Source organism: Mytilus edulis, chromosome 4, assembly GCF_963676685.1.
Source record: "Mytilus edulis chromosome 4, xbMytEdul2.2, whole genome shotgun sequence".
In the NCBI taxonomy this organism is placed as follows: Eukaryota; Metazoa; Mollusca; class Bivalvia; order Mytilida; family Mytilidae; genus Mytilus; species Mytilus edulis.
Window position 1 is genome coordinate 49,407,028 of NC_092347.1, and position 12,339 is coordinate 49,419,366.

Consider the following 12,339-nt stretch of genomic DNA (forward strand, 5'->3'; position numbering starts at 1 on the left):
TAATCCCATAGGATTTTATTTTGTCCCATGGGATATTGAAAATCCCATGGGATATTTAAAGTCCCATGGGATTTTTTTGGTCCCATGGGACAACAAATATCCCATGGGACTACAATTATCCCATGGGACAAAAAAAAATCCCATGGGATTTAACCAAAATCCCATGGGATAATGGTCAATCCCATGGGATTTTGCCCTGTCCCATGGGATATTGAAAATCCCATGTTTTTATAAATCAAATAGCAAAATAAATATGCTAGTAACAGTAGAAAACCAATGAAATTATTGAATCCCATGTAATTCCGCACATTTTGGTTATATTCATGACATTGTAGCTCTTGTTTGAGGCGGCGGCGGATTTGCAAATGAGTGTTTTGCAAATTAAAAGTGTCCAGTGTTATATATATATGGAAGTGTTTAACGACCTTGACTGGCTATACAGCCCTATGAATATATTACACAGAGTGTACTGTTTATACCATGTGTCCAGCTTTACATCGCCACAAGTCTAAAATTGTATGAATATATTACACAGTTACTCACTGCAAAGTATACATGATTGTCTCGCTGACGGTGCTTTACATATACAGTGAACACGAAGTTGAAGAGCAATGGTTATGAATATGCATCACAAGGTTAAAGATGTTCAAATGGGGTCTGATAACAAATTAAAGGAAAATAGTTTTCTCGAAAAATGCGACGAAAATTTCATACTTAGCCAATATGTTGTAATGAATATAATAAAGTATACAAGTATTCATAGAGCAGGGATAAGATTAGAAATGAATCTGAAAACGCGTCACACGATAAAGCATCTTTAGGCAGCAACCATTTGATTTTCTCGGGGGGGGGGGGGGGGGGGGCTATGGTTTTTTTTGGAAAAAAAGTTTGTTTCCAGTTTTTGGAGAAAAAAATAATTTGTTTTTGATTCTGAGAAAAACAAATTGTTTGTTTCACCCTCAGCTGCCACTATATGTAATGCTAAAATTGAAAGAAAAAAATTGTTTTCGACTTGTCGCGAAAAAAATAGATTGTTTTTCGCCGTAAGTTTGTACAGAAAAAAAAACCATAGCCCCCCCCCCCAGAAAATCAAATGGTTGCTGCCTTACATGAAACCAAATAACAAATGTTTGTAGTTGAGGATGTTTGAAAGTCTTGTTTTTAACTTTTTTGTTAGACATTCGGAATACTCTAGTTTTATCCATGTAGCGTCAAATTTTTTTTGACAACTTACCTCTACTTTGTTTTCATAATTGTATAAAATATTGTTTTGAAAAAGCCATTTTTTCCAAATTTTTGTAAGAAAAGGTGCCAATGTTAAATGTAAGAAAAATCTAGAGAGAATCATTTACCGCCAAGTTTTCAATGATGATATCTAAATAACAAGGACATGGTCATGTAATTTTTTTCTGCTTTTTATACGCCCGTCAAAATTTTGACGGGACATATTATGGTATACAAATGTCCGGGATTTCGGGATTGATCCTTTCGGGATCCGGGAATTCTTTTTTTGAATTTCGGGATGACGGGGTTTAAATTTCTTTATATTTGGGACCTCGGAACTTCATGTTCTTAAACCTAGGATTCGGTAGCAGGACCCCTCCGACCCGTTCAATAAAAGTGACAAAATTTTCTTTTGATCAAATGGTACGGTATTATATATTGGTTAAAGTTTTTCTGCCAGATATAGTCTGAATCTTCTTGGAAGTCTTCTTACTTTCCTTCATTTAAAGAAATTCATAATCAGCTGAGATTCGATATGTGCTTTGAATTTTAGCCGAGCCGACATTTTTGACTTGAAAACAAGAAAATTTCATCGGCGGCGTCAACATTTAGGTTCAATATGTGGTAAAAGTTTATTTTAATATCAATAATTTTGTCAATCCTTCATGAAATTTTACGAAAGTTGGACAGGAGCTTTTTATTCTCATAAGAGTATCCAGACCATAATGATGAATTTATATTTTTAATTTTCCCGTATTTTACTGATAAAAGGAATTTCTGTTTGCAGTTAACAAGTGATACAGTCTGTGGATGAAGTTTGTAACACTTCAATTACTTTGCCTACCCTTCATTTTATGAAACTTTGGCAGAATTTGTTTGTGATTTTTGTCTGAAGCACAATTTTGAAAGTATATTTTTTTCCATTTTTCAATTGACATATGGACTTATCTTTTAGCAGCTGACAGACTCTCTATGCTTATTATTTTTACATGATAATTTTGAAAACCTTCAGATATTGTCATGACACTTGGGTAAACTGAGTTAATATTCCAGATCAAGAAAAAAAATCTAAAGAAAATGTTTGATTATTTAAAATCTAGGTGTAATGGACTGATAAAATGATTCAATTTTGGTGGGAAGCGGTAATCTAGCGAGAACCACGGTTACATGGAACCCTTTACGAATGTTCATAATGCACCGACACAACTTGGAAATTAATCATTTCATAGACATTTGTGCAAAAAGGGGCTTTACGCCACGGTTCATTTTAAACATATTTTAAAGTAAGTGGTTTAGATATTTTCTCTAACACCAATGACCATTAGATTTCAAATCAACACAACGAATACCGTAAACATAAAAGATAAATAAAACAAAAGTAGTCTATAAGGTATGTTCAACTTTTTTAATGACAGAAATGTGCCTCCGCCTCGAACCTACTACTGGAAGGTGTTATAGCCTGGGTCTGATTGGGGCTCTAAAACCCCTCGCGGAGGTTAGGGCGTACACTTAAAAATAGCATAGCTACGCCACTGGCATGTCACAAACTACCCCATATGCGGGGTTGGATGTGACATAGGTTGGGGCAAGTTGTGACAAATACATACTAATGAAAAAGCTCTATTTATATGCTCAAATGTATACGTTTGCTTTTTATGTTGTTATGTGTGCCCAAGACCATATTTAAAAGTGGATATAAAGTATAAAATAAAAGCACCAGTAGTATCCCGCTGTTCAATAGTTATACTTCGATTAAGCAAAATCACATTCTGGTAATAAACTAAAACCGAGGAAAAGACATCAACTATAGGTGGAAAACAGTGGAACAACAGATACACTGAACTGCAACAAAAGACAACACCAACATACATAGAAACAGACAGTAGATAAAAGACATGGACAAAGTACTCAAATCTTTCGCATTCAACGAATATTGTTTTAAAAGACATTTTTTTGCAATGCAATACACCATTGTTTTAACTTCTGCATAAGTAAGTGATATGACAGTTTTTTTTAATCGGTCTTTCTATTTGTTGATTTTGTGGTTAAACGTATATATCTTGTTTCAATATAATAATTCCCCATGGATTTTGAATTGCATAAAAAGTTTGACAAAAATATTTTTACGAAATCAGAAACAATAGAATATAAATATGAGAAAACAAGCTATTCAAGCTAAATGTTAACATTGTTTTTCCTTTCTTGTTTGTTTCGTTTGCGCTTTGTCGTTTGGAATGGAACTGGTTTTCGAAATAAGATAATAATGTTCTTGTTTATTTATTTTCTCTCTTTAGAGTAATGCAAGTTTCTACTTATTTTACTCCCACTTTTCTTAATTTACATTGGACTTTGGTATCTTGTAAATCCTTTTTGTTGTATAAAATGAAAGAAAAAAATAAGGTTTCAACAAGAATTTTTATATTCAAGTCTAAATATATTTGCATCAACAGTACACCATATCGTCTTTCTAGTCTTCATCATAGTCACAATTATGACATATAAATATTTTGTCTCCTTTGGTGCATTCTTCATGTGCCCATTCTTTGCAACTAGTGCACTGAATCCAAGATTCTCTTGATTTACTGTTGGAATATGGTTCTAGGCAATACTAATCAATAACATTCATCTTCGTCGTCTGAATTGTTTGATTTCCTCATCTGTTTCTGTTTGTTGGTTCTTCTCGTGCTTTTTTGGAGGGGCAACTTTCGTTTAACAGTCTTTTGTTGTTTCTGACATTTTCTTTTTTCTTCCTCTTCAAGTGCGTTCTTTTCTGGTGTATCAATGAGAATAACAGTCTTCCTCTTTCTACTTGAAGTTTTTCTAGGGTTTTTCAATGGAGGTGCTTTTGGGAATGGTCGTACTTCGCTTGGGTCAAATGATGTTGCTGTTTTCTTTTGGTGATCCTGACGACCTGCTGCTGTCTCTCGGACTGTAGCACTGTAATGTGCTACTGCATGTTATCCTGTCAAAACCAGATAGATCATGTTCGTTCTCTGTCAGCCGATGACGTAGTTGGTAACTGCGTTAGCTGAGATATGTTGTTGTTCTCAACTCTTATTATATTGGGACAGACTTGATACGCGTTGCATAACAGCACCAGGATTAAATCCGCAGTTCCAGACATATAATTGTTTTAGTCAATGTAACTGTTAACCTCGGTAATTAAATCTTGGTCATCAGTTATGAAATCCTCGTAGAAGTTTTTATTTCTATTAGCTTCAACTCTCAGGTTTTGAAATATCTCTTCAGTCCCGATTTTTTCATTTAACTCTGCTTCCATGCAAATCTAAAATGCATAAACCAGGCAATATCTGTCACCTCTGACGTTTACAAGAACTCGTTTTCGTTCCTGAAGATATTTTTGCCAATTAGATTCTTCGTTAGGGTCACCTCTCTGTTCTTGATTGTTATCCGTTTTGTCTTGTTCTTCATTTGATTTTTCTCCCTCGTGTTGCTCATCTGCTTCTTCTGGTTGATTATCATTTGACTCTTTTTAATTTGTATTACTATTCGGCACAGTGGGTGGAGATTCGTCGCTCATTTGTTCTCAGGCTTTGTGTCAAGTCATCAGAACTGGTTTGCATTGGTCTGTCTGTTACATATGAAGGTGCGAAGTCAGTATCTTCAAAAACATCAGGATTTATTGGAAGTATTCCACTTACTCTGAACCTATTTATGATATTTCTTGGTGTAGCAGCATTCGGCCAAGACTCTCTCAAGATCCCAGGTAGGTCATATATAGTCATTGGCTTTCCAGGGTTATTTCTCAGCCAACAATCCTGTGCTGTTGCAACGTATCTTTTCAATGGACCATACACAGTCCTGTCCAATGGTTGAAGCTTGTAGGAACAATGCGGAGGGAATGAAAGCATTACAATTCCATTGAGTTTTGAAAAGGCAAGTGTTGTTACAGCAAGATGAGAATTGTGTTTATCTAACAAAAGTAAAACAGGGTGTGCTGTAATGGGTTTGGTGTGCTTTACAAAGTGTTGTAGAAAAATGAGAAAATTCTCAGCTGTCATCCAACCGGATGGATGGGCTCCACCACAAACTCCTTGAGGTCCATCTCTAATAAAGTGGTCTTTGAAGTGCTTTCTAGGGAAAATCATCATGGGTGGTACAGTGTTCCCAATGTCATTTACGGATCCGCATACAGTAACAAGATAACCTCTCTCAGCAGACGTTATACCTCCTACTTGCTTTACTCCTTTAGCACCGACAGTTTTGGATGGCTTTTGTACTGTGGTAATACCTGTCTCATCTATATTCCAGATATCAGAAGCAATGAATTTATATCGATCCATCATTTCTCCAAGCTTTGTAAAAAACAAATTTACATTGGTGTGGTTGAAACTAGTTGTCCTTGACAGACTAGTGGCTTCTGGCGTTCTAATAGATAGATTAGGATGTCTCCGCATAAACAGAAGAAACCAATCTACTCCTGCACACTTGTTTTCAACCCATGATTGTGGCATGTGTATGGAGAACTTCTCTGCACATTCATATGCAAGTCTTTTAACTTCTTTAGGTGTGAGTCCAAAGTAGATGTAAGAGGCATTCAGTAAATATCTTTCCAGTGCTTGCTCTTGTAAGTCATTGAAAACTTTCCTGTTACCAAAGTAACCAACTGTTACATTACTGGAACCAGCTTCTGTGCATTTCTTTATGAATCTGATCAAGGTCATGTGATTAATTTCAAACTCAGACGCTGCCGATCTCACACTACGGTGTTCTTTAACTACGCAAATCATTGCTCTTTCCATTATTCCATGTGGTGTTGTTCCTCTATTTGTTTTACGAACATGCGTTCTTGTCATGTTGACCTGAAAAGTTAAAAAGAATAATTTCTTAAAGAATGGATGAAGATGTTATGTTTTATAAGACATATTCATATCATCTATATATTCAATTTAGCACTGTCATGTTACGTGTAGTATACGATCTTGTTGTCTGTGTGCACATCCATTTTAGTGTTTGCATTACAGATGCATGTAAGGCATAAGCAAATGTTGCTCAAATAGGCATATTTGTTATTTCTGTTGCAGAACATTCATTTGTCCCTACAGTATATCTAATCTTATGTCTATTACAAGAACGATTTTTATTTCAAAATACAATTTAGTGTTTAACTAAAGTTTTACGGAATGTGTGTATTCCTTTATGGATTGATAATGTCATTAATGATGTCAAAATGGAAGAAATAGTTGAAATTAAAATGTAATGGGGTAGGTTGTGACACTGTCACAACCTGCCCCGTATGTGTTGTATCCACCTGCCCCTTAATGATGGTGGTCACGTGGAAATCACGTGTGAAAAAACGAAATGCACTGAGGTTTTATATGATGGCTCATATGATGCCGTTGATTTTATCTTCATTTATTTATCTCAATTTTTTGATAGGTATTGATAATATTGGCAGATGAAGAATTATTTTGAATATCTAAAAAAATACTCACGGTTTATGTTTTCTGTTTTTACTGCTTACTATCTTCAATAACGCTACTAGGGCATCACCATTGCCATCTTGACGCACGCTAGAAATGACGTCACAAAAAAAACGATTAACGCAAAACGTTTTTTTAGCGTCGATCCGGATTGTGTTATTATCGCCGCCATTTTGTTTACATTGGTTCGGTCAACGTCGTATATCGAAAAATAAACAACTTCAAGAACAACTACCGGAAGTCCTCTCGACCAATCATATCAACGCATTCCCTAATTTGAAAATGATATCAGAATTATATTAATCTAAAGATCTGTATACTTTTTGGTGATGATTCAAAATTTTATTTTAGAGTTATTGAGTTTTTTGTATCTCAGAAACTATGTATGAATATCGCATAAAACTTCACACACAAAACGACGGGTGTATCATGCGCTCGTGGCGCAGCTGTTTATTAAGTTCTGTTATTTAAATAATGTAAATTTATAACAGTAAAATTGTGAAAGGAAATGGGGAATGTGTCAAAGCGACAACAACCCGACCATAGAGCAGACAACAGCCGAAGGCCACCAATGGGTCTTCAATGTAGAGAGAATTCCCGCACCCGTAGGTGTCCTTCAGCTGGCCCCTAAAAATATGTTTACTAGTACAGTGATAATTGACGTCATACTAAACTCCGAATTATACACAAGAAACTAAAATTAAAAATCATACAAGACTAGGTTTATTTATAAAGCTTGTTATTTTGAAACTGAGGAGCGATCATCCCTTTTCTCGTTTTCTGTTCTTCGGTAATAAATAGACCTAGTTTTTGGTAGTCAACATCGTATCATTAATATACTTTACGGCTACACACACAGAACACATTTGAAAATGAAATGATTTTTACTTTTTTACTTGAGAGATATGAATGAATGATAAGCCACTTTTAAAAGTTTTTAAAAAGATGAGGGGTATAGTTGCTCAATTTTCAATGATTTCTTTCATTAAGCTTTGATTTCTAAAAAAAAGCATGGATGAAAATATGGATTGGTGTTTGATTTCCAATGACTAGTATAACATGCATAATGGGACGAGTGCATGTTAATTTGATACGAATTTTAATCCTGTTCTGTACTAGACCGACTCTCGGGGACGGATTTTTACCGTACTAGTTCCAAAGGTAACAGTCTGTAGGAAGACATGTCCCCCTACATTGACTCCAAGCCGATTGGTCTTTACTATTATTGACATAAACGTGATCATTTCTATTAATATTTAGCAGGCAATCAAAATTCGTATACTAGTATGTCATTTATAAATCAGTCCGATTGTACCTCTATTCTCGACGACATTTACTTAATTAATTGTCTGAGGTAGACATAATTCTAGGACTTCATATTAAAAATGGGGAAAAAATCTGTTAACTTCAGATTTTACAATATTCAAGATATCCAGTCACTGAATTAGTCAAAGTTTGATGTTTAAGTTTTCAGGGGCGGATTCAGACGGGGCCTGGCGGGCTTGTGCCCCCTAAAATTTGAAAGGCATGGGGTTTCCTCAGCTTAATAAAGAATATTTCGATAATTTACCTTGAAAAAAAAACGAAAATTTAATTTTTCGCCCCATCCCCTCCCTCCCCAAACCTAAAATCCTGGATCCGCCCCTGGAACGTAAATAGTTTGCACTATCGATCCAACTGACCTTTAACAAACAAAACACATGTACATAAACATCAAATTAAATAGTTCGAGAATGATTTTTAAGGAAGGTGATCCAAGTGTGACTTTTCCATTTATGTATTACAACATTCCAGCAGCTCTTGCACAGAGAATGCTTTGAATTGAAGTAAGATCAAGTAACCTTTAATATTTTTTTTAGAAAAAAATTGGCAACATAATAATAAGGATGATCGAAATTGAACAGATTTTATAGATAAAAATAGACGACTAGAACCTAGAACATATTAGAATGACATTCAAAACAGTGTGGCTGTGGCCATTGATTGACATATTAAATTCATCCATTGACTGGGACAATTTACATGAACGACTACTGTTTACGACGTACCTACGATAGACATTTAAACTGTGGGGTCACCAAAGGTTTCTTAACGCCTTTAATTATAAAATAATTCAAAAAATTAATCAGGAATAACCTTTATGTTTTGATTTATATAATTGATATAAATCAAAACATCGTGTTATTTCTGATTAGTTTTTCGAATAACTTTATTAAGCTGTTGAGAACCTTTGGTGACCCCATAGTTTAAGTGTCTTTAAAAAGAACATAGTGAGCAGTGGTCGTTACATACAAACGTTCACCTAAATTGTCCCAGTCAATGGATGAATTTAATTTAACTTACCATAAAATCCCACCGACCACGCCTCACTGTGGTACATATGCAGTGGACGCACTTTCGAAAAGGCCATGACGTACAATAAAAGTAATTCTTAATCAAAGTTACAGTGCTTTCATAAGTACATTTGTTATAAAAAATGACTTACACACATGCATATAAATTACTCTTAAAGAACTAACAGCAAAAGCAAAGTATAACACAGTATTAACAAAGGTTTTGAAACGGTATCTATAGAACAATGACCTCTTATAATTTCTACCAACAGTTTTAAGACATACAGGGAACCTCCCTCTTTTTTCTTTTTCTCCACAGCCTTTTCTGTCTTTTTTCTCTCCAGGGCAGAAACAGCTGCTGCATTTAACAGATCATGTCTCTTACAATGAGTTGCATTCTTGTCCAGGTAGTATCCAGTCCGATATGTACACATATTACTACCTACAGTGTTCCTACAAATTTGATCTGTTGGGCAATCGTAGTCTTCTTCATATCATTCGTCCCTGTCAACACAGAAACTGTACATGGCACTCCATACCATACCTTTTTTTCCCAAACTCACAGTCGCATGAATAATTGAATTTATTTCTTACCAAGTCTTCGAAATTTTTGTTTTTACCAATACCCCAAAGACAGTATTTCTTTTGCAATTCTCCACAAGGATTTAAATGGTCGTTTAGGGCTTCTTCTTTACTTTTTACGTTTCCTCCGGAAGATTTACCATAACAAGAGTCAGGACAGAACCACAAGTACGCACATGTAAAAATCGAATAGTCATCTGAAATGTTTACCTTACTTCTAAAGTCTTTTATGTTCTTTCTACCTGCCTCTTCTGTTTCATTTAAATCTTTAAAACACTTATTAGTGCCCGGCAAAGCAAGCACATCTTCTCTCATTTCAGTGAACCAACACATGTAATAACTCTGTTACCCTGTAACGGAACAGTTCTAGGCTATCTTTAAATGGATGATAAGATGCATAGCTTATGGCATTTTTACCAAAATTTTTGTGGATTTTGGCAAGAGAACCAGAATGATTAGCCGTTTTGAAAATTTCTTCTACGCATGGTAAATATCCTAATTCACATGCTCCTACTACGGCCTGGTGTCGCTCACGAAGACGTGGGATCGGAAAATGTTTGTAAAATTTCGGCTTCTCAAACTGTGATGATGAACGGTATACCGTCTATCAACTTCAAAATACTTATGTGCAGCCAAGAAAAGTCCAATTATTCTTAACTCCTTCGTCGATGGATTGAGTATAGCATCTCAAATATGTTTTCCAGGTACCAGTTCGACCCAGCTGAAATCTCTGGTACCCTTTAATGATCTTTGTGTGCTATGTTCGTTAAAACGCAGTCGTTTGAAGGTTTTCAACTTGTTCATCGTAACACATTCTGTAAACTTGAAACCAAATAGGTATTCTATCGTTAGTATAATTATAAGTATGTATACATTTTCCATATTTATCAGTCACACGAAATTTGAATCGACATTCTGTTGAGTTTGTTCCCTCCGTAAATATTTAGTTTTCCTTCGGAATATACAAATATTCAAATGCCGTACGGGAACCAGACTATCATTCTGTAAACGACATTGCAGCATACATTATCGCGCGTTACCTTAATATGGTTGCGCGGATAATTATGCACGTATTTGGCGTACTACGATTAAACGTTTATCGGTATACATCTCTTTATAAGACTCTTTCGTCGTAAAATAATTACTTTATGGTGAAAATGATCGTAAGTTGTTCTGAAATGCATTACTTTTTTCAAGAAGTTCCGTAAAAAGAGCCACATAATCTTTTGTATTAAAGTTAGTTTTCTCTTACACCAAAGCACCACCGCCTAAACAATGGAAATTAAGCAGTTGTTGATGTTATTCTCATTTTTTGAAACAATTTTTTTATTCTATATAGTCCTTTATATTTTCAGTATACCTCATAGTTAAATATTTTTTTTGTTACTTATCTGTGGAAAATTCTCCAACTCTTATATGACTTCTGTATAATTTTATACTCATAATTACACTTCCGTGGTGCATTTTGGTCGATGTCATTATTATCATATGTTTAGTGTTGACCTCGTCAGATAACTGCCCTGCATGCCTTTTATTTATTTGTATTGAAATCTTATTACAAATTAATAAGATAACTTTTAATTATAACTTTGTTTAAAAGGTTCGATGGGTTTATACGGATTACTAATGGGTTTCCGCGCTTCTAGTACAATATTACCGTAAAATTTAGGATGTGAAATACCGTTTTTGATTTGTTTTCTAAAGGTACATGTACAGCCAAATTTACTCATCAAATCTTTGTATCTATGAAAGAATTAAGTAAATGTGTTCAGTAATTTATTCTAATGCAATTATTTTGTAACAATTGTTCTGATTGGATAACAGCAAGCGTAAAATTCTCTATCTCCTTGTCTGTAACTAAGGAAGCCGACATTTTGAATTTCGGAATGTATTGACATGTTATTTCTACAATAATAAACAAAAAACTCACTTGTTGCGCCTAAAAATCTTCTTTTTATCAAATTTTATTACATTCTGAAGCGGCACAGAAGCCAGAAAACGGCCGGTGTTTATGTTTGACGCCGGAAGCATACCTATGACGTCACCTAGTGTAGGGACCAAAGAACATAACATCTTTTCGCGGAATTTTCTTTACTGAACATTTTACACTGAAATAATGATTGAAATTTAATTATAAACTTGTTTTGCATTAGAATAGAGATAACTGTATTGTATTTGAAGCTTTGCGGACGTCCATCGGTAGTTTTACTGTCGCAAATACCCGTTTACCTGTCTCCGCTCCGCGTCGCCAGGTAAACTAAATTTGCGACAGTAAAACTACCGATGGACGTCCTTAAAGCTTCAAATACAATACAGTTATCTCTTAATTGTAACGAAATCCCTGACTTAATAATTTACCAGTGGAGCATTGATTACGTTCGTTAAAATCTATCACATCACTTCACAAACACTACAGCATTAATTTTTAATTTGTTCTCGTTCATTCATGAAATATTTGCCACTGAACGTCAATCAATCAAATTCTATTTTTTTAACGGAGTATTTTTTATGAAATACCTAGAGCAGACTTTTTATTAGTTAATACCACGTTTACCATTCATGAAGTTTATAGATTTTTTATTATGACATGTGTCGGACTAATTGGGTGTCGAACTATTGGGGTGTCGGACAAATGGGGTGTCGGAATAATGGGGTGTCGCACCAATGGTGTGTCGGAATATAAACATGTGACAACTTTATGACAGAAATTATCCATCTGAATGAATCGAGTGGTCTAGGGCACTGGACACGGTGCA

At 34.9% G+C, this 12,339-nt stretch overlaps 1 protein-coding gene across 1 annotated transcript in view; it reads right to left on the reverse strand.

Annotated features, from left to right (window-relative positions):
• Positions 1-12,339, reverse strand: part of LOC139519895 (erythroid differentiation-related factor 1-like) — a 495,405-nt gene that overhangs the window by 32,372 nt on the left and 450,694 nt on the right. The gene's annotated exons all lie outside the window — the stretch shown is intronic.